Source organism: Rutidosis leptorrhynchoides, chromosome 3 (genome assembly GCF_046630445.1).
Source record: "Rutidosis leptorrhynchoides isolate AG116_Rl617_1_P2 chromosome 3, CSIRO_AGI_Rlap_v1, whole genome shotgun sequence".
Lineage (NCBI taxonomy): Eukaryota > Viridiplantae > Streptophyta > Magnoliopsida > Asterales > Asteraceae > Rutidosis > Rutidosis leptorrhynchoides.
Genome location: NC_092335.1, coordinates 323,302,272 through 323,325,360, shown reverse-complemented (window position 1 = coordinate 323,325,360; position 23,089 = coordinate 323,302,272).

Below are 23,089 nucleotides of genomic sequence, written 5' to 3'. Positions count from 1 at the left end.
CGTTAATGTCTAGCCTTGTAACCAAACAGGATTCTGCCGCACGGGGGCTAGAGGACACCCCTTAAGTAGGCAGGAACCGCATACAAAAAGAAAAACAATAAAAGTATGCGCGAGTAAATATTCAATTGGCATTAATAATGATTACAACCGCGACACATCCAAATGGACGGAAAATACATAGAAAAAATAATGCGCTAAAATAAATTGGAGTGATCAGGTCCATCCAGCTACATATAACATTTTTTCAACAATGTCGCGTGCCAAGTGCGTTTCACAGGTTTTCCATCTAATGTCTCGAGATGGTATGCCCCGGTGTTGCTTGCTTTTGCTACCCTATACGGACCTTCCCAGCGGGGGCCCAATTTTCCAGTATCCTCCGTATGACTTGCGTCATTCTGACTCCAAACTAAGTCCCCGCACTTATAAGAGCGCGAACGCACACGCTGATTGTAGTACTTTGCAATTTTCTGCTTGTTATTGGCTTCGTTTACCGCCACAGAGAGTCTGTGTTCTTCAAGCAGATTAAGATTTTCCCGTAAAGCTTCTGAGTTATTTTGTTCGTCAAAATTCTGTATGTGGAACGTTGGTACCCCAACTTCTGCGGGCACAACAGCTTCTGATCCATAGACCAAACTGAACGGAGTCTCACCAGTACTTGCTTTAGGTGTTGTTCTATGCGCCCACAAAACCTTTGGCAGTTCGTCCACCCAACCAACTCTACCATGGCCCAACCTAGCTTTGATTCCAGCCACTATGTCCCGGTTGGTGACTTCACACTGGCCGTTCGCCTACGGATGCGCAACAGATGTAAAAGTTTGCTTAATATTAAGCTCCGCGCACCAGCTGCGGAAAGGATCTCCCACAAATTGCGTACCATTATCACTAACAATTTCGTTTGGTATACCGAATCGACAAACAATGTCTTCCCATACAAAATTACGCACCCTTTTTCCTGATATTGTCGCCAGCGGTCGTGCTTCAACCCATTTCGTGAAATAGTCGATTGCAACAATCAAGAATTTGATGTTTCCTCGGCCTTTTGGAAATGGTCCGACTATGTCAATTGCCCATTTGCAGAATGGCCATAGTGAGGAGACCGGTATCATAGGATGCGTAGGTGCCCTGCTGATGGGTGCATGTATTTAGCAAGATTCGCATTGTTTAACTATTCGTGCGGTATCTGCGTACATAGTGGGCCAATAATAACCTAGCCGCATAATTTTTGACACAAAAGACATGTGCCCTGAATGAAGAGCGCATGCACCTTCATGCACCTCGCGTATAACCTCCTCTGCCTCTTTCGGGCCAATACACCTTAAGTGCGGCCCTAAATAATTTTTTCGATATAGGACATCACCCTCAAGGGCATATAGTGGTGCCTTGGTGCGGACCTTCTTCGCATCAACGGAGTCCGCAGGTGATGTGCCGTCCCGTAGGAAAGCAATAATGGATGTCATCCATGTTGAGCTGGATTCCTCGACAGGTGCTACCAAAGGCATCATAACGATAGATTTTACATGCAGTTCTTCTATAAGAACTTTCTTCCCCAGATGATCAAAAGCCAAAGTGGCCAATTTACTAAGCGCATCCGCTTTCTTATTTTGCCCCCGCATTACGTGGGAGATTTGAAAAGCTTCAAACTGGCCAGCGAGGTTATGAACAAGCGATAAATATTGCTGCATGGCAATGTCGTGTGCTTCAAAGTCCCCGCTGACTTGACTACATACCAGTTTTGAATCCACATAAGCGTGCAGAATTTTAACATTCAATTTATGCGCATTACGCATACCCGCTAACAGAGCCTCGTATTCTGCTTCGTTGTTCGTAACAGCAAAATTAAACCGTAGCGCATATGTATGCTCTTCGCCATCTGGACCAGTTAAAATTACACCCGCACCCGCGCCAGCTGCGCTGCAGGCACCATCGGTGTATAACTCCCATGGTGACAAAGTTGGTGCAGGCGTATCTTGATGTTTTGCTGATGCCTCGACATTCGCAGGTAACTCTGCTAGGTAATCCGCAAGTATTTGACCCTAAACCGTGCTGCGCAAAGAAAAATTTATTTCATGTTCTCCCAACTCAACTGCCCATTTAGCCATTCGGCCAGAAATCTCAGGCTTGTATAACACCTGAAAGAAAAATGATTGCGTTAGTCAATGCGGTAACTCCGGACAGTGCTGCAAATTAGGTGTTTGAACGCCGCATCAATTACGCGCTGATAGGTTGCACCTGCGTGTTTTATTCCGAAGGGCATCTTCGTATAAAAGTAAATACCTTGCGGTGTATGGAAAGCAGTCTTGTCCTCATCTTCCGCAGCCATTAAGATTTGGTGATAACCCTTGTACGCGTCTAGAAAACACTTGTACCGGAACCCTGACAGTGATTCCACCTTCCAATCTATTTCCGGGAGAGGGTAGTTGTCCTTAGGACACGCTTTATTAATGTCTTTAAAATCAACACACATTCGCCAATTACCATCAGCCTTTTTGACTAACACAGGATTAGCAATCCATGTCTGATACCGCACCTCCCGCAGGATGTTTGCTTTAACAAGATTATCCACTTCTGCGCATAGCCAATCACTGCGCTCAAGAGCCATATGCCGCTTCTTTTATCTAATGGGCGTGAGTGATGGGTTAACATTCAATTTATGTTCCGCACTGTCTCGCGGTACCCCGGTCATGTCTGATTCACGCCACGTAAAAACATCTGCGTTAGCGGTCAATATTCCGTGTAATTTGGCCTTTGTTTCGGCTGACAATCCTGCGCCCATTTTAATCCGCTTATCCGGATGTAAATGGTTTGCTATGATCGTACTGCTTGCGAGTTGTTCTCCTACGCTGGGAATGTTTACAGGCATAACTGAACCACACAACTCGGTTGTTTGATGTGAAGCAATTGTGGCAACCCCTCCCTTCGTAGGAAACTTTATTAAACCATGCACCACCGACGGTATAATGTTAAAACATCATATGAAATTTCTCCCGAGCAACGCATTGTACCGCGAAGTTGAACGAACCACGTAAAAGTCAACTAACTCGCGTCTAATCAATTGCGAATTCTTGTCATCCGCGAGTTCTATTGTTAGCTCTATCCGGCCTAGCGGCCATGAGCTTTCCCCAGAGAACCCATATAACGTAATATCAGACTGGCGTAGCTGCGTTTTAACTTCTTCAGGGAGGAAACGATAGCAATGCTCGTACATAATGTCCATGCCACTCCCGGTGTCAATATGCATGCGTTTAACTTGTACTCCGCAAGTAGGTATGCGACACTTGATGATAATGGGCTCGTTAACTGTGTCAATTGACATTACAGGAGGAAACGTGATTGGGAGAAGTTCCCAGTCATGGTGATTGTTGTACTTTCTCAGCTGGCTAACTTTCTCTACGTCGACCATATTAATGGTTAAGTCGGCGTTTTTTGTTTTATCAACTTTTTGCCATGCGAAAGCTTTAGCCTTCGACCCTTCTTCCGCGGATTTTGCCTTGTCCTTCTTAGGTGGTTTTAGGTGATCCAATTTACCTGCGCGTAGTGCCTCGAGCACTCGTTCCATCAAGTTTTTGCATCGATTAGTGTCGTGCCCGTAATCGTCATGGAATTCGCAATACTTTGTTTTATCCCGCTTACCGAATTCTGTAAGCGGAGTTGGAACCGTAAAGGTTGCGCACACTGGTTTGGTTGCTAAAATTTCTTTTGGCGTTTTAAACAAACTTTTAAGCAGCGCATAGTTCTGATTATTGATGCCGCGCTGATTATTGTTTCGATAATTGCCACTTGATTTCCCTTTATCATTCCTGATAGGACCACCGCTAGGATACCTTCCACGAGAGTTGTTGCCACGATTTTGATCACGCGAACGATCATCATCGTCTTTCCTCTCGTTGCGTGAACTAGCTGTTGGAATATCATTATCTTCGCCACTCCGCATATAGTCATGGCATTCATTAAGCGCTTCCGCATAAGTTGTTGGGACCGTATGGCGCAGACGCCTTACCAGTGTTAGATGACGTTCTGAGTTTATACCATGTATGAGTCTGGAAATCTGTTGCTCTGGCTTGAGATCTGGTATGCGTACACACTCATTAGTATATCTTGTGAGAAATTCACCCAAAGATTCCTTGGATTTCTGCACAATATCATGACATTCGATATGAGTGCGTTTGCGTGGCCTCTGATTCTGATATTGCAGCAAGAATTTCGTCCGCAGATCCATAAACCCGGCTATACTACCCACCGAAAGTTTATTAAACCATTCACGAACAATACCCTGCAGTGTCATTGGAAATATCTGACACACAACCGGATCCACCCAACCTTGAGTGCGCATTGCGCCTTCAAAACGCTGTAAGAAGTCGTCTGGATCAGTTAAGCCATTGTAAGTACCCAACGTATGAGGTATCTTTGGTGCAGATGGAAACGGATATGCAGTTATATACAGAGAAAACTTATCAAAAGTAGTTGGTAGCTCAAAAGGTGGTTTAACAGGGTCACCTTTGAGCCCTGCGAAGAAACGCCTCATCATATCCTGAAGAAAATCAGGTTGTGAAAATAGGTGGACCATGTCAGGAGGTGCCGCCTGCATAAATTGGCTTGCGAGATTCGCCTGCCCTGAATATTTTGTCAGGGCTGCCCTGGTGTCTGCGGATACAACCAAGGCTGATTTGGAAAAGAAGGCAGGCTTGCCGACGCAGAGTATACGGGTATCTGAAAAGGTGCCGAAACCTGTGGCGCAGATGCCTGCGAGACCTGAGGATATGCCGCTATAAGCCCAACCGTATGCGCAGTGCTTTGCTGTTCTGCGGTTATTGGCGTCCAATGAGAATTGGCATCCGGAATGACACCGAACCCCCAGCTATTAAGTAATGCCTGCACATCCGCAGGAGTCAAGAACTACGAAATTGGACGCGGTGGTTGCCAAGGTTGCAATGGTGTAAACGATGAATTCTGCTGAACACTCTGCGTCTGCAGAGGGATTGAAACCGTGGTACTATAAATAGGTACCTGGCCGCAGCATACTACGTGTGGGCCTACTGTTTCACCGCTAGTGCCTACCAAGATGACCCTTGGATCCACTTCGGAAAAATCCAACCGCGTGGTGGTAACTGGCGAGTTTGCCCTTGGCGGTGTAATCCCATCTGGATATATCGGCTTATACCTCTGAAAAGGCTCGCCGGATACAGGTGGAAGATATGGCGCGTATCCCGCCCCCATAGTCATAGCCTGTGTATGCTGACTGCCAAATGGTGTGTTTTGTTTATCCGTTTGAGTACGTTCCGACGAGTCCCCGGAAGTCATGATACTGTTAAAAGAAAAAATTCAAAAAATTTCGTGAACAATAAGCCTTATAATTCAAAACCTCTTAAAAGAGAAAGCAATTAAACAGTCTTGAACTAATTTGGCTCTCAATGAAAGCACCACTTGATCATGCATATTTTTACCATAGGGTTTAACATGCCTGCTCAATACGTTAGTGGGGTTTAAGGATCTTAGAACGAGGCTCTTCGGTCCAGCTACCGTGAATAACCCCAGCCGACATGATGATGTCGGCGGGGTGGCCAAGTGATTAAGTCCACCTTTTAATGACGATCGTCGATTAGAAGGCCCCAAATAAGGTCGTAGGTGCTAGTTAATCAAGAAACTAACCTGTTAACCTTGAGAAGATGCTAGATGATTTTGTTACGTAAGGTGATGATGTCTAGAATGATAGTTAGGGTTTGTATATATAGGCAAACCCTAATTCTAGAACCATCCGAGATAAAGGCAATCCTTTCCATAACAAACTCCCCCGAATCACGGATGTAATTATGGAAAAGATATTTACTTGATAGCCAAGTAATTGTTGTACCGGGAACAAAGACATTAGATACGAATCCGCGTATCGCATAACGCACATGAGCACACGCATACGCACCCTAGCGGGTGCCTACATACATATGGGGTGCGCATGCGGGTTGCGGTATCATTACTGAGGAATGCTACATATTTAATTAATAACATAAATAAATCATAGGAAAATTATATTTAATAACTGATGTATATTAAATCAGATTCAAAACCCTAAACTTAAAACTAAATCCTAAGATTTATAGTATAAACCATAAACCTAAACCCTAAGATTTATAATATAAACCCAAAAAATTATTGAATCAACATATTGATCTCAAATCTATACCCTAAAATTGAGTCTGCATTCAGGAATTATAAGTGACGATTGCAGTAGACAGCAACATAAGGTTTACACAATTACCAATTAAAATTGCCTATTAAAACACAAAAGATAACAACATAAATACGGTTTAAAATTGAAACTTAACAAAAGACAAGTACACAACAACATAAGTTAACAGATCATAGATGAAAAATTGGAAGTTACAAATTAAGATTTGAAGGTATAGGATTTGATATTGAAGAGAGTCACAAACGTATTGGCGTTTAGAACTAGGGATGGCACCCGCGGGTCGTGGGCACGGATCCACTACATCCATCACCCGCACCCGCGGATTTTTTGAGGATCCATTAGCCCGCGGATCTTGGTTAACGGATTTATTTTTAGATCCATGCCCGTACCCACGGATATTCGTGGGTCGCGGGTTTACCCGCAGATCTTATTCATGAAGTATATATGTAAATTAAAGTATTCAAAAAACAAAAATAAATATCATTATGCAATTCAAAGTGACATGAAAAACATCATCCAATCATATACCCATGTTTATGATATAATACAATGAGAAAACGTATATTAATTATACTTTTTTTTGCTAATATATATGAAACTACAATGTTTAATAGTAACAATCAAAATTTAGTAGCTAAAACTAATCATACAGTAGGTTGACGAATTACTAAAGTGATAGGTAAAAATTAGATTTATTAAGATAGTCTAATAAACGAAACAAATGTAACATCCCGCCTTTTTCTGTTTACTTTTCCGTTTAACTATTTAAATTCCGTTATATGTTTATGACATCTCTCGTTAATACACGTTTTAAAATATCTCGTTTAGGTAATTCACGCACCCGAATGAAACTAGAGGGACCATTGTTGCCAAGAGAGCAAAGAGGTGACTAGGTCAACTAGTCAACCCTTCACTCTCATCCATTCATTAATTCTCTTTTCTTTTTCCATTTTCTTCACTACTTTCTTATTTTCTCTCAAAACACCATTTCAAAGAATCATCATCTAAATCCAAGCTAGCGGGTGTCTTGCAAAACAAATTACATATTTGGAATCCTTGCAACTTCCTCTTCGATTCCATACCGATTTCATTATGTTTGGGTAACTTTCTAAAATCACTAGATTTTGTGTTCTTGATGTTTTTATGTAACAACCTGACTTCATAACCCAAAAACGCGTACCAAAAAAAATATTTTAAGGCAATGCATCTGGACGGCGTCCAGAATCCTGGACGGCGTCCAGCTCAGAAGGGTGGGACGGCGTCCAGAGTTTTGGGACGGCGTCCAGCTCAAACAACTGGGACGGCGTCCAAGGGATTGGGACGGCGTCCCAATGGCCTTCCAGCCACTGATCACGGGTCCAACTCACACGAGCGGAAAACCCGCTTCCCGACACTTTCAAACGAAAACCTTTTTACCACAAGTCAATATAAATGAAACTAAGAGATTTTCATCATCAAATCAAGTTTTACATCAACGGGCCCACATAGCCCATTTTACGAGTTTCGTTCTAAAATAAAAGTTTCGACCAAATATAAGTTTAAGTTCCAAACGACACTAGAGCATGGTGTTTGGGGTTAAACTACCCAATCTCGGTCGAACTCCAAAAGCTAACACCCAAAAGCATCCCCTAACAAAACAAGCGGGAGATCACTAATCCAATTGAACGCTCTTACCCTTGTCAACGCCCGAGCCTATAAAAAGTAAACAACGAGAGGGTAAGCAAAGCTTAGTGAATGCAATAATTATACATACATATATATAACCCATCTATTTGCAATCACAGTTACCGAATACCTTGTACGAACTTGAAACTCAAATTAGCATAACATCATACCCGAAATACTTAACAAGTCGCACATTATCACAAAACCGCATTAGCATATACTCAACACAATATATTTAAACAATATGCCAAACAATCAACAATCTCAATATGGTTAACCATAACGCTATGGTGCTACCGGCTCGTGGTTCACACCATATGCAATTGAGCCATACTCTTTTATAGTGCTACCGGCTCGTGGTTCACACTCGATGCTACCGGCTCGTGGTTCACATCTTAGTTTATAGTGCTACCGGCTCATGGTTCACACTTGATGCTACCGGCTCGTGGTTCACATCTTATCACACACATGTTATGGCACTACCGGCTCGATGGTTCATACCATAACACCCACAAATAAATATGTCATATACACATACGTATAATTACTCCACTCACCTTAAAGTCTTGTGAGAGTTAACCGAGCTTGAAACCTTCAAAGTAACGTACCTATCACATTAGGCACATAATAAATCACACAATCGACTTGGTCAACTAACTCACACAACATCTTAGGGTTATTTTGACACTTGGTGCAATTCCGACCCATTTGCACCCTTAACCCTAATAATGGGTCAACTCTTCCAAAAACCCTAACATTAGCCAATTATAGTCTTAGTACGCATTAAATCACATGGTTATCTCATTTTCACACTAGCAAGTCAACTTTGGTCATCAAAAGACCCAATTAATCCATTCTAGGTTTTTCACACCCATTCGGGTCACCACATACCCAAATAACACCCATACGCATAACATCTAAGTTTGCTAGTCATTAATTAACCAATTTAAGGGTCATAATTTCCATTAACGTATCAAAACCCTAGTTAATCATATTTTGGGGTCTTCATGACCCGAACTCGCCCAAAATCCCCAAAACACTACCAAAATGGGTTTTAAGGTTCAACACTACCTAAACCCTAGCTCATAAACGATTTAAAACAAGGAAATTAGATTTAGGGCTTACCACAACTATCAAAACGTAGCTAAGGAGGAGATGAACAACTTTAACTCCCGAGTTCTAACCCAAAATGAGCTTCTTCTTCCCCGATTTAAGCTTTCTTACACTTAACCACCCCCTCTCTCTCTAGAATGAATGGGTGATGTTTGGTGGTTGAGAAATGAAGTAATGAGCTCACCAAACTGATCCTAAGGCCCTTAAGTCGTCCATACATGTGAAATTACCAAATTGCCCAACTAAATAACTAAAAATACAAAGGCTGGCTTGTCAGACCATCTGGACGGCGTCCAGATTTCTGGACGGCGTCCAGGCCTTCACAATGGGACGGTGTCCCATATATTTGGACGGCGTCCAGGACTTCATAATGGGACGGCGTCCCAGATTTTTGGACGGCGTCCAAACCAAAAGAAAACAGGATCTTACAACTCTCCCCCACTTGAACCGGATTGCGACCTCGCAATCCACGCCGCATGACAAGCAGGAAGATAAACCAAGACAAACTCTTCGGGCTCCCAAGTAAACTCGGAACCTTTACTTCGCCGTCATTGGACCTTGAAAGTTCTCACCTCTTTATTCCTCAACATTTTCACCTTCTCGTCAAGGATAGCAATCGGTTCCTCGACATATTCTAACTTGTTGTTTAGCTCGATCTCATCTAAAGGCATCCATGAGGAATCATCCGCAAGACACTTACGAAGGTGGGAAACATGAAATGTATTATGGATTCACGCAAGCTCTTCGGGTAATTCCAATCGATATGCAACTTCACCAACACGAGCTGAAACCTTGAACGGCCCAATAAACCGAGGAGCTAACTTTCCCCGTTTTCAAAATCGAATAATACCATTCCATGGGGAAACCTTAAGCATCACCATATCGCCTTCTTGGAACTCAATCAATCGCCTACGTCTATCGGCATACGACTTTTGCCTATCTTGAGCCTTCTTCAAATGTTCCCGAATCAAATCGATCTTGCTATTGGTCTCTAAAACCAAATCGGTACTCCCGATCTCTCTTTGACCCACTTCTCCCCAACAAACGGGAGTTCGACACCTACGCCCATAAAGCATTTCTTAAGGTGGCATCCCGATACTAGTATGATAACTATTATTGTACGAGAATTCCACCAAAGGCAAATGCTCATCCCAACTACCACCAAAGTCAATGATGCACGCCCGTAACATATCTTCCAAAGTTTGATTCGTACGTTCGGTTTGACCGTCCGTTTGAGGATGATACACCGTGCTCAACTTCAATTGCGTGCCCATATCTTCATGAAACTTTTCCCAAAATCGAGATGTAAAATGGGTATCTCGATCCGAAATAATAGATATAGGAACCCCATGTCCCGAGACCACTTCCTTGATAAACAACTTAGCCAAAGTCTCCGACGATATCGCTTCTCTAATGGGAAGAAACAAAGCGCTTTTTGTCAATCGGTCAACTATAACCCAAATCGAATCGAATTGGGTTCTCGCCGTTTTAGGTAACTTTGTAATGAAATCCATGGTAATGTGCTCCCATTTCCATTTCGGGATTTCTAACGGTTGCAACTTACCATACGGCTTTTGGTGTTCGGCTTTTACTTGCAAACACGTGACGCATTGCTCAACATACTTCACAACATCACGCTTCATGCCCGGCCACCAATAATCTTTCTTCAAGTCAAGATACATTTTTGTCGCGCCCGGATGAATGGAGTATTTTGACTTATGTGCTTCACCAAGTAGCACTCGTCGGTAATCACCCATCTTAGGCACCCACACCCTTCCTTGAAAAGACAACAAACCACGCGGACCCATAGTAATAAACTCCGATTGGCCCACGATTCGCTCCGTATGCTTGTTGTGAACATAAGCCTCTATTTGAATCTCACCAAGCTTTTCAAGAAAATCGTTGGTAATAATCAAACGTAACGACCCCACTTTTATCGCCGGATGTTGACTCTTTCGACTCAACGCATCCGCGACCACATTCGCCTTACCCGGATGATAAAGTATTTCACAATCGTAGTCTTTCACCACATCCATCCACCTACGTTGGCGATAATTCAAATCTCGTTGATTAACGAGATGTTTCAAACTCTTATGATCCGAATAAATCGTACACTTGACACCATACAAGTAATGGCGCCAAATTTTCAACGCATGCACAACCGCCGCCAACTCAAGATCATGAGTCGGATACCTCGTTTCATGTTCCTTTAATTGTCGAGTGGCATAAGCGATGACTTTACCTCTTTGCATTAGAACACACCCGAGACCATTTAAGGAAGTATCACAATAAACCACCATGTCTTCAACACCTTCCGGTAACACTAACACCGGAGCTTGACACAACTTCTCTTTTAACAATTGAAAAGCAATTTCTTGCTCGTTCTCCCAACCAAACCTCGCATTCTTCCTTGTCAATTTCGTCAACGAAGAAGCGATCTTAGAAAAATCTTGGATAAATCGACGATAATAACCTGCCAATCCGAGAAAACTTCGGATTTCCGTAGGCGTAGTCGGTCGTCCCTAACTCTTCACCGTCTCGATCTTTCCCGGATCTACTTGAATACCGTTTTCGTTCACAATATGACCAAGGAATTGAACTTCCCTTAGCCAGAATTCACATTTGGAGAACTTTGCATACAACTTCTCCTTTCGTAGCGTCTTCAATACTTCACGCAAATGACGTTCATGTTCGTTCATACTTTTCGAGTAGACTAGTATGTCGTCAATGAACACTATTACCGACTTGTCCAACATAGGTTGGCACACCCGGTTCATAATATCCATGAATGCCGCCGGTGCATTCGTAAGACCAAAGGGCATAACTACAAACTCATAATGCCCGTAACGCGTTCGAAAAGCCGTTTTCTCTATGTCTTCCTCACGGACCCGCATTTGGTGATAGCCGGACCGTAGGTCGATCTTAGAGAAATACGTTGCACCTTGAAGTTGATCAAATAAATCGTCAATCCTAGGTAATGGATAACGATTCTTGATCGTCACTTTATTCAACTCACGGTAATCAATGCACATACGCATACTACCATCTTTCTTCTTCACAAATAACACCGGAGCGCCCCATGGTGAAGCACTCGGTCGAATAAAACCCTTCTCGAGCAACTCTTGGGTTTGATTTTACAACTCTTGCATTTCTGTTGGTGTTAAACGATAAGGAGTTTTAGCAATGGGAGTAGCTCCCGGAACCAACTCAATACGAAACTCAACTTGTCTTTCCGCCGGAACACCCGGTAATTCGTCCGGAAAAACGTCTTCGAATTCACTAACAACCGGAATTTCACGAATAGGTGGTGGCTCACTACGAGTATCAACAACATGAGCAAGGAAAGCCATGCCACCACTAACAACAAAACGACGTGCCCGTGCAAAAGTGCATATCGGCACCGGTCTCCTTCGCTTATCACCTTGAATAATTAACTCTCCCCCACTTAGGGTCTTCACCCGAATAAACTTATCCTGGCATGCAATATCGGCTCTATAACGATCAAGCCAATCCATACCAACGACAATATCAAAGTCGCCTAAGGTCATTGGAATAAGATCAATTTTAAAGGTTTCGGCACCAAAAACAACATCACAATTTTCACACACATCAACCACTAGCACCGTCTTGCCGTCCGCTATTTCGACTTCTATCGGACGACTTAACTTAGCTAACGGTCTATTAAGTTTAGGCACAAATTTAGGAGACACAAACGACAAATTTGCACCGCTATCGAAAAGAATCCTTGCCGGATTAGAATTAACCATGTAAGTACCTGAGACAACTTCGTGCGATTGTTTGGCTTCATCATTGGTCATCAAATAGTTGCGACCCCTAGCTGTACCCGCCGCCTTCTCTAACCGCTTCACATTATCATTTCGCAAATCGGGACACTCCGGCTTCTTATGCCCCTCTTTACCACAATTAAAGCAAGTGATTTTGGTCGACGCCTTGGTGCAATCACGGGCCATGTGTCCTCTTTGATTACAATTATAACACGTGGGCCCGAAACCCCCGAAAGCACCCTTCTTCACACTATTAAAGCTTTCGGAGCCTTTCTTGGACTTTTTATTTGAGAAGTTCGAATGACTTGAACCCTCAAACTTCCTCTTTGAAAAAGTAAAATCGCTCTTTCTTGGCACCTCCGGCTCAAAACCCCGAGCAAATTCAAATAATTCGTCAAAAGACTTAGCCATACCCCGACTAATCTTACCCTTGTACTCATCATTTAAAGTGCGGTAGAAATCCTTCATTAGCTTGTGTATCACCAACATACTCCGGGCAAAAACGAGTCTTTGCCAAGAAGGTAGATTTAAGAGTAACTAAGTCCATTGAACCTTGTTGCAAATGGTGCAACTCGTCCCGGATTCTATCGAGATCAGAAGAAGTTCGGTATTCCTTGAAAAACTCCTTCTTAAATTCTTCCCACGTCAAGCCCATACATTGTTCCTCACCATACAAGTTGATTTTATCATCCCACCATAACTTAGCCTCTTCTCGTAGCATGCTAGAGCCATACCTCGCCTTCTTCTCGGGAGGACATTCCGAGGTACGAAAAGCTCCCTCAATATCGGAGATCCAACATGTACTTTTTAAAGGATCCCGCACCCCATTAAACAGCGGGGGTTGAGCATCCTTGAAATTCTTGTAGTGGAAGTCTCGCCTTCCTTCACCTCCTTCACCACGAGGATATATGTTTCTAGCGTCAAGGGCCTCTTCGATAGTGGCCTTCATTCGTTCATTTATCAAATCGGTCACCTGCCCATCGACCGAATCTTGAAAGACCTTTCGGACGTCCGTAAGAAAATCCGCTTTTAACTTTTTAAAGACGGCCTCAACCTTGGCCGAAAACTCGGCGTCCTCGCTTGTACTTCCGTTATCATGATCGGGATCGTTTCTCGTCTTCATTCTATAAAACGAAATAGGTTAAACCACAAAACGAAAGGACAAATTACACATGTATATACATATATGCCACACTACTCCATCTCGCTCAACAATCGTCGTACATTGCTTGTTTAACACGATTTGCACCCGTAAAAACGGTAGCTACTCGTTGTTACGCGAGCACGTCGCATTCACTTGCTAGTACAACGTCCGTCTTGCTTGATGATTGCTAAACACAACACAAAACAATTAGCACAAGGTTAATTCTCATAAACCAAAGCACTAACAATTCCCGATTAGACCCAAAGTCCTACAAGTCCCGCATAAGGCGCTCACACAATAAAGTCTAAGTTTAGGCACCTATCTCAAGTCGCCTAAATCCCTTAGACCATGCTCTGATACCACTTGTAACAACCCGACTTCATAACCCAAAAACGCGTACCAAAAAAAAATTTAAGGCAGTGCATCTGGACGGCGTCCAGCTCAGAAGGGTGGGACGGCGTCCAGAGTTTTGGGACGGCGTCCAAGGGATTGGGACGGCGTCCCAATGGCCTTCCAGCCACTGATCACGGGTCCAACTCACACGAGCGGAAAACCAGCTTCCCGACACTTTCAAACGAAAACCTTTTTACCACAAGTCAATATAAATGAAACTAAGAGATTTTCATCATCAAATCAAGTTTTACATCAACGGGCCCACATCGCCCATTTTACGAGTTTCGTTCTAAAATAAAAGTTTCGACCAAATATAAGTTTAAGTTCCAAATGACACTAGAGCATGGTGTTTGGGGTTAAACTACCCAATCTCGGTCGAACTCCAAAAGCTAACACCCAAAAGCATCCCCTAACAAAACAAGTGGGAGATCACTAATCCAATTGAACGCTCTTACCCTTGTCAACGCCCGAGCCTATAAAAAGTAAACAACGAGAGGGTAAGCAAAGCTTAGTGAATGCAATAATTATACATACATATATATAACCCATCTATTTGCAATCACAGTTACCGAATACCTTGTACGAACTTGAAACTCAAATTAGCATAACATCATACCTGAAATACTTAACAAGTCGCACATTATCACAAAACTGCATTAGCATATACTCAACACAATATATTTAAACAATATGCCAAACAATCAACAATCTCAATATGGTTAACCATAACGCTATGGTGCTACCGGCTCATGGTTCACACCATACGCAATTGAGTCATACTCTTTTATAGTGCTACCGGCTCGTGGTTCACACTCGATGCTACCGGCTCGTGGTTCACATCTTAGTTTATAGTGCTACCGGCTCATGGTTCACACTTGATGCTACCGGCTCGTGGTTCACATCTTATCACACACATGTTATGGCACTATCGACTCGATGGTTCATACCATAACACCCACAAATAAATATGTCATATACACATACGTATAATTACTCCACTCACCTTAAAGTCTTGTGAGAGTTAACCGAGCTTGAAACCTTCAAAGTAACTTACCTATCACATTAGGCATATAATAAATCACACAATCGACTTGGTCAACTAACTCACACAACATCTTAGGGTTATTTTGACACTTGGTGCAATTCCGACCCATTTGCACCATTAACCCTAATAATGGGTCAACTCTTCCAAAAACCCTAACATTAGCCAATTATAGTCTTAGTACGCATTAAATCACATGGTTATCTCATTTTCACACTAGCAAGTCGACTTTGGTCATCAAAAGACCCAATTAATCCATTCTAGGTTTTTCACACCCATTCGGGTCACCACATACCCAAATAACATCCATACGCACAACATCTAAGTTTGCTAGTTATTAATTAACCAATTTAAGGGTCATAATTTCCATTAACGTATCAAAACCCTAGTTAATCATATTTTGGGGTCTTCATGACCCGAACTCGCCCAAAATCCCCAAAACACTACCAAAATGGGTTTTAAGGTTCAACACTACTTAAACCCTAGCTCATAAACGATTTAAAACAAGGAAATTAGATTTAGGGCTTACCACAACTATCAAAACGTAGCCAAGGAGGAGATGAACAACTTTAACTCCCGAGTTCTAACCCGAAATGAGCTTCTTCTTCCCCGATTTAAGCTTTCTCACACTTAACCACCCCATCTCTCTCTAGAATGAATGGGTGATGTTTGGTGGTTGAGAAATGACGTAATGAGCTCACCAAACTAATCCTAAGGCCCTTAAGTCGTCCATACATGTGAAATTACCAAATTGCCCAACTAAATAACTAAAAATACAAAGGCTGGCTTGTCAGACCATCTGGACGGCGTCCAGATTTCTGGACGGCGTCCAGGCCTTCACAATGGGACGGCGTCCCATATATTTGGACGGCGTCCAGGACTTCATAATGGGACGGCGTCCCAGATTTTTGGACGGCGTCCAAACCAAAAGAAAACAGGATCTTACATTTTAACTTATAAAGTTGTTAATTAGTGTCTATGGCTCAAGTCTAACATGAATATATGAATTATAGGTTCGATCTTGTTATTTTTGATAACTAGCATGAACTTAAAAGTTTGGTGTGTTTGATTGATGATTTGATTGCTTAAATGTTGTTAAATGTTATAAATGCATGTATTAAATGTGTTCCTAACATCACTAGCTTCAATTTGATGTGTAGGTTGTTTTAGAAAACTTCATAAACATGATTAGTGCTTTTGGTGAATTTGGGTTAGGGTTCGGTGAACTTGAAATGAACTTTTGATGTATTGAATGCCATGAATTGTTGTTAGTAAGTAGTTAGTTGTATTGTATGCTTGATTACCTACGAAACGGCGCGTTATAGGGATGCATTTAATTCCCGAATCCTATTTTGTGCATTTATGAACTTGAGCATTAATTGAGCATTAAATGTTGGAAAGTCGGTTATTGAAAATGATGTTTTTGGTTGATGAAATGTGTTTAGTTGTGTTCCTTGTCAAATTAGCTTTCCAACGATATAAAATGCGTGTCGTATGAGTTTACGGTTTGTGATTTATGTGAAAATGAAGTTTGATTTGAGACTTGGACAATTGAGACTGACCAGGTACCAGCACCCATTGATCGCCGCGGCGCGACAATCCTGGGTCGCGGCGCGACCTAAGCCGTGCCCAGGTTCTGACCTCCTTGGTCAAAATAACAAAAATGTTTGGCACGCTATGGACCTCCGATCCACGTGAGACTTGTTCTAACATGCTTATATATGAATAAAAACCTCAGAAAAATAGTTCGGGACCCGACCCGAACGTGTTGACTTTTTCGTTGACTTTGACCGACCAAAGTTTGACTTTTTGTCAAACTTAACTAAATGATTATGCAACCTTCCTAGCTTGTTTCTATACTTGTATCTTGCATGAAACTTGACAAATTGATTCACATGCTACATAATCAAGTCGTAACGAGCCATAGGACTAATTGAATATTTTTGACCTATCGTGTTTACCGTTATTGATACGACCTATTTGTTTAGGTCAAGACTAGCATTATCCTTTGCACACGTTACTTTGTGAAGTACTTTTCATATGTGCACTCAATGTGAGATCATAGTCCCATCTTTCAAACAACTTTTATGCTTTAAACTATGGGATGAGAAACATATATGTATCATACTTTTACACATCGAACACAAGTACGAAAACGAACATTCCACGTACGGGTTTGAACGAAAATCCTCAATTCAATTATCATTAGTTACACTTGCAGGGTGTAAACGTGAACTTATATTATGTGATCACATGGGCTTGACGAGCCTCATTCGGACGGTTCACTACCGTTAGCGGATGAAATATATTTTCGGGTCTAGTGTATGTTCTAACACTACGCAAAGGGTGCAAAATAGTTAAGTTTGATAATTGGGTGCCCGCGAAACAAATAACAACTTTGAAATGCAAATGATTTTGATAATCATATTATATTAAATCTTGTGGTTCAAATGCAACGTTTACAAACACCTATGATTTCACCAACATTTTCGTTGACAGTTTTCTATATGTTTTCTCAGGTCCTTGAACGCTACTTGATACATGTTTCCGCACTCTTTTTGATACTTGCTTGGATGTCGAGTATACATGCATAGTTGGAGCGTCTTTTGAGTACTTTAAATTGTGTCGCATAGGTTTCATTTGTACGTTAAACATTGTAATGTAACTAGTTTTTTGAACTACATTTGTAAACTTGAAACATCATTTTACTTATGAAATGAATGCGACATATTTTGGTCAAACGTCATGTTAAAGACTTATGACCATGCAACGGGACCTAAGTAGTCGGCGCCGTCAAACATGTTTTGTTCGGGTCGCTACAGATGGTATCAGTGTATTGGTTATTGGGATTTAGAGTTCATTGGTGTCGACCTCGAGTCATAGGGTACATTGGTGAGTCTAGACTACAACCGGCATATAGACTTGAAGTAGGAATTACTTGACTACTTGTGCATTATACTCGAACTCGTCTATCATATCTAATTCTTATTCAATCTTAATCTCACGTTACTTGATTTAATTGACGCGCCACCTTGACTATATGAGTTAGTGTCGAATGCACATATGAATTAGGCTAATATAATTTCTAGGATTATATTACGGTGACTCATATGAACATTCCGACATTATGACATAAAGAATTTAAGGCGAGTCAAGGAAAATTTCTCTCTATCCTTATTCCATATCATGGTTAGTATTATTAAGAATACTAATCAACGGTATTCCTGTGTTTTGAAGGAACAATGCCTCCTCATCGTATGCCACGCCATGAGACACCCGAACAAGCTCTACAACGAATGGTAGCCACTGCCGTAGAGGCGGCCATGGCCGATCACTCCACCAACAACAATAACAATAACAACAACAACAATCAAGGGGCCGGTAACTCAAGCGAAGGGTGCTCCTACAAAGCCTTCATGGGGTGCAAACCTCACACTTTTGATGGAACCGGGGGACCGGTTGTACTCACTCGATGGTTCGAACAAACGGAAGCCATTTTTAGCATAAGCGGTTGTCGGGACCAAGATAAAGTCAAATATTCCACCCACACATTTACCGGTATCGCCCTCACGTGGTGGAACACGTATGTACAATCGGTGGGTACCGATGAAGCTCACGCCCTCTCTTGGGCCGATTTAAGGGAAAGGATGATCGTCGAATTTTTCTCTCGTGAAGAAACCCGAAAGCTCGAGCAAGAGCTAAGAACTTTGAAGGCGGTCGGAAACGATCTCAAGGCTTACAATCAATGATTCGCCGAGCTATCCTTGATGTGTCTCAACCTCTTAAACCCCGAATCTCAAAGGGTTGAACTCTATATGGATGGTCTTCCAAAGAGCATCAAAGAAGGAGTGATGTCATCCAAACCTGCTAACCTACAACAAGCCTTAAACATGGCCCGCCAATTGATCGAAACGGTTGACGAAATCATAGTTCCGGCACCTAAGGCCGAGGATAAATCGGGCGGCAACAAAAGAAAATGGGAAGCCCCCCAATCAAGCAACAACTACAACAACAACTTCACCAAAAAGCCTTTCACCTCCGACGCCAAGAAAAGTTATGACGGAAATAAACCCTTTTGCAACAAATGCCACAAACACCACTATGGTGAATGTAGCAATCTATTTTACCACCGGTGCCAAAGGGGTGGTCATGTGGCCAACGATTGTAGAAGTGCCACCCCCGTCACTCAAAAGGTGCCTAATGCACCAAAACCGGGTACTTGTTATGAATGTGGCCAAACGGGTCATTTTAGAAATGCATGTCCGAAGAAGAAAGCCAACACCAACACACGCAGACGAGCTTTCAACATCAACACCGGGGAATCCCGAGATGACAATGAATTAGTCACGGGTACGTTTCTCCTCAACAACACTTATGTTACTTGTTTATTTGATTCGGGCGCCGATAAGAGTTTTGTATCCAAGACTTTGACTCATTCTTTTAACACTCCACCACTTTCACTAGATACCACTTATACCATTGAAGTGACCAACGAAAAACTATTGAGTGCCGACACATATTACCGGGGGTGTACGTTAAACATTTTGGGTAATGAGTTTGAAATTGACTTGATACCCATGGAACTAGGAAGCTTCGATGTAATAATCGGTATGAATTGGCTAGCCAAAACGAAATCTCACATCCTTTGTGATCTTAATGCAATCCGAATTCTTATCAAGAATGGTGAACCTTTGATCGTCTATGGCAATAAGAGTTGCACCGGACTCAACCTCGTTTCATGCATTAAAGTTAGAAAACTACTCCGTAAGGGTTGTTTTGCGATCCTTGCTCACGTTAAGAAAGTCGAGTCCGATGAGAAGCACATCGATGATGTGCCAATTGTTAGTGACTATTCCGATGTATTTCCCGACGAATTTCCGGGTCTTCCACCTCATCGACCAGTTGAATTCCAAATCGATCTTATTCCGGGAGCCTCACCCGTAGCACGTGCACCATATAGACTCGCTCCATCCGAAATGCAAGAATTGCAAAGTTAAATCCAAGAACTACTTGATCGTGGTTTTATCCAACCTAGCCATTCACCTTGGGGCGCTCCAATTTTGTTTGTTAAAAAGAAAGACGGATCCCTACGAATGTGCATTGATTATCGTGAACTAAACAAATTGACGGTTAAGAATCGATATCCTCTTCCTCGCATCAATGACCTCTTTGATCAACTACAAGGGTCTTGTGTATATTCGAAAATCGATCTCCGCTTGGGTTATCATCAATTAAGGGTTAAGGGGGAAGATGTCTCCAAAACCGCTTTCCGAACTCGTTATGGTAGTTATGAATTCCTTGTCATGCCATTTGGTACTAACGCACAGGCGGTGTTCATGGATCTTATGAACCGCGTGTGCAAACCGTATCTTGACAAATTCGTTATCGTGTTCATCGATGATATTTTGGTTTATTCTAAAAGCAAAGAAGAACATGAGGAACATCTCTGACTTGTGCTTGAACTTTTAAGACAAGAACGACTCTATGCCAAATTCTCCAAGTGTGAATTTTGGTTAAAGGAAGTTCAATTTCTTGGTCATGTTGTAAGTGACCAAGGTATTAAAGTCGATCCAACAAAAATCGAAGCCATTAGTAAATGGGAGACTCCTACTACTCCTACTCACATTCGTCAATTCTTGGGTCTCACCGAATACTATCGTAGATTCATCAAAGATTTCTCTTTGGTCGCTCGTCCTCTAACCGCGTTAACTCATAAGGGAAGAAAATTCGTTTGGGCAACCGAACAAGAATCCGCATTTCAAATCTTGAAAACGAAGCTAACCACCGCTCCTATCTTGTCACTTCCCGAAGGCAACGATGATTTTGTTGTGTATTGCGACGCCTCGAAACATGGTTTTGGGTGTGTGATGTGCGAAATCGTGTCTATAATTTATCTTATGGAAAATACCGGTTTTAAAGATTGCTACACACTAACGGGCAGTGTACCCGATCGTGTAGTAGTATAGATAATGGTAAAATCCGTGTATCGTTCCAAGGACAGTATATCAGTCAAACTAGAATTAGAAACTATATTATGATTAAAGTAAAAGTACAAGTTTTATGTTTTGTGGCTGTTTTAACGATTTAGCCAAATCAAAGAAGGTTAAATGTAAAAACAATATTTTTAGTCTTTTGGTTTATAAAATGCAAATAAATGCAAATAAAGCAAGTAAGATAGGTTTTGAATTAAATCAAAGAGAGGAAATGTTCATCTAGATATTTTACCCTCGGTATTGGATGTAAATTAGATATTAAGTCCTGATTGAATAATTATGTGTGTAGTTATCTAATAGGTTTTACTAAGAGTTCTCTCGGATAAACACGCAAATACAATAACAAGCTCAAGGGTTCCCTTTTCACTATAGTTCTTGTATTTGTAATCAAATAACTATAAGCATGCTAATCACCTAAATCGACTCGCCAAGAGTTCTCCTTAGCAAGTACTCAAACTAGAATTACTAAGCGAGGGTTCCCTATAACTTAGACCTTTTCGTTTGTGACTAGTTGATCAACAAGATTAAAGACTTGAATAACAATTGCCTTTGCGTTCGCTCTACACAATTCATTCCTATTTTGTCTAACCGTTTTAATCTAGTTTACCCCCTTGGTCCGGTTTAGCAAACAATCAATCTAAGACAAGTTGATTGTAAATCAATATGATACATTAACAAGAGTTCTCTTTATCAACAACATATCAATTAACTAGATACAAATGGTTCTAACAACAATAAGCATGGTTCTCTATTCAAGCTTCAATCTAACACACATAATACATTCAATCAATAAGATTACATCCAATACCTTGGTTATTAATCTAGACAAACATTAATGAAACTAGCCAATAATCATTGTAACAGACAACAATTCACTCAAATTATAAACTGAAATCATTTCTGAGAACAAGTATATAACCTACAAGAACAAGAGTTCTTGGATGAAGAAGATGTTGATGGATGATGCTTTGATCTTTGGCCTCTTCAAAGAGGATGGAATTCTCCAAGATGCTCCTGAAAATCGTCTCTAAACTTCTCTGTACGTAACTCTCTTGAAACAGTCCCCAAAATGACATTTTAAGGTGGAGAAATTAGGTAAAAAGCAGATAAATCGGGTACACCTACTTTGGGACGGCGTCCTAAAAGGCAGGACGGCGTCCCGGTTTAATGATCAAGACGGCGTCCCAACTTGAAAGACGGCGTCCCTTTGCGAAGGCCAGGACGGCGTCCCGGATAGCTTAGACGGCGTCCTGGTGGGTTTTAAGGCACTGTTTCGTTTTCTCTTTAATATTAGCTCATTTGGACGAACTCTCACATATCGGAGGCTTTGTTATATCATTTTAAAGCGCTATCTTGATACTAACTCGTATCGGGATCAACCGATGTCATAAATCATCGAAATTCTTTGCAAACTACTCTTCCGATACAAATTCGCGCATCTTGACATATCCCTTGTAGATCATCTTCATTATCTTCGAATATAGAGTATTTTTAGTGATATTGCGATAGATATATATGATGTAATTGAGCAATATCAAAACACCCCACACTTAAACCTTGCTTGTCCTCAAGCAATTCTTTCGTTACAAAGTAGAACACTATCAATCATAATCACACAATATAGATTACAAACATTACATGAATTACTCGAAACACACGAAACACACACGTTGATATGAAAACACAATTCACACTATATGAAACGCACGCTTTAAGTAACACACTCACGCTATATACACTATAGAAACACACGCTTTAAGTATATCACACATT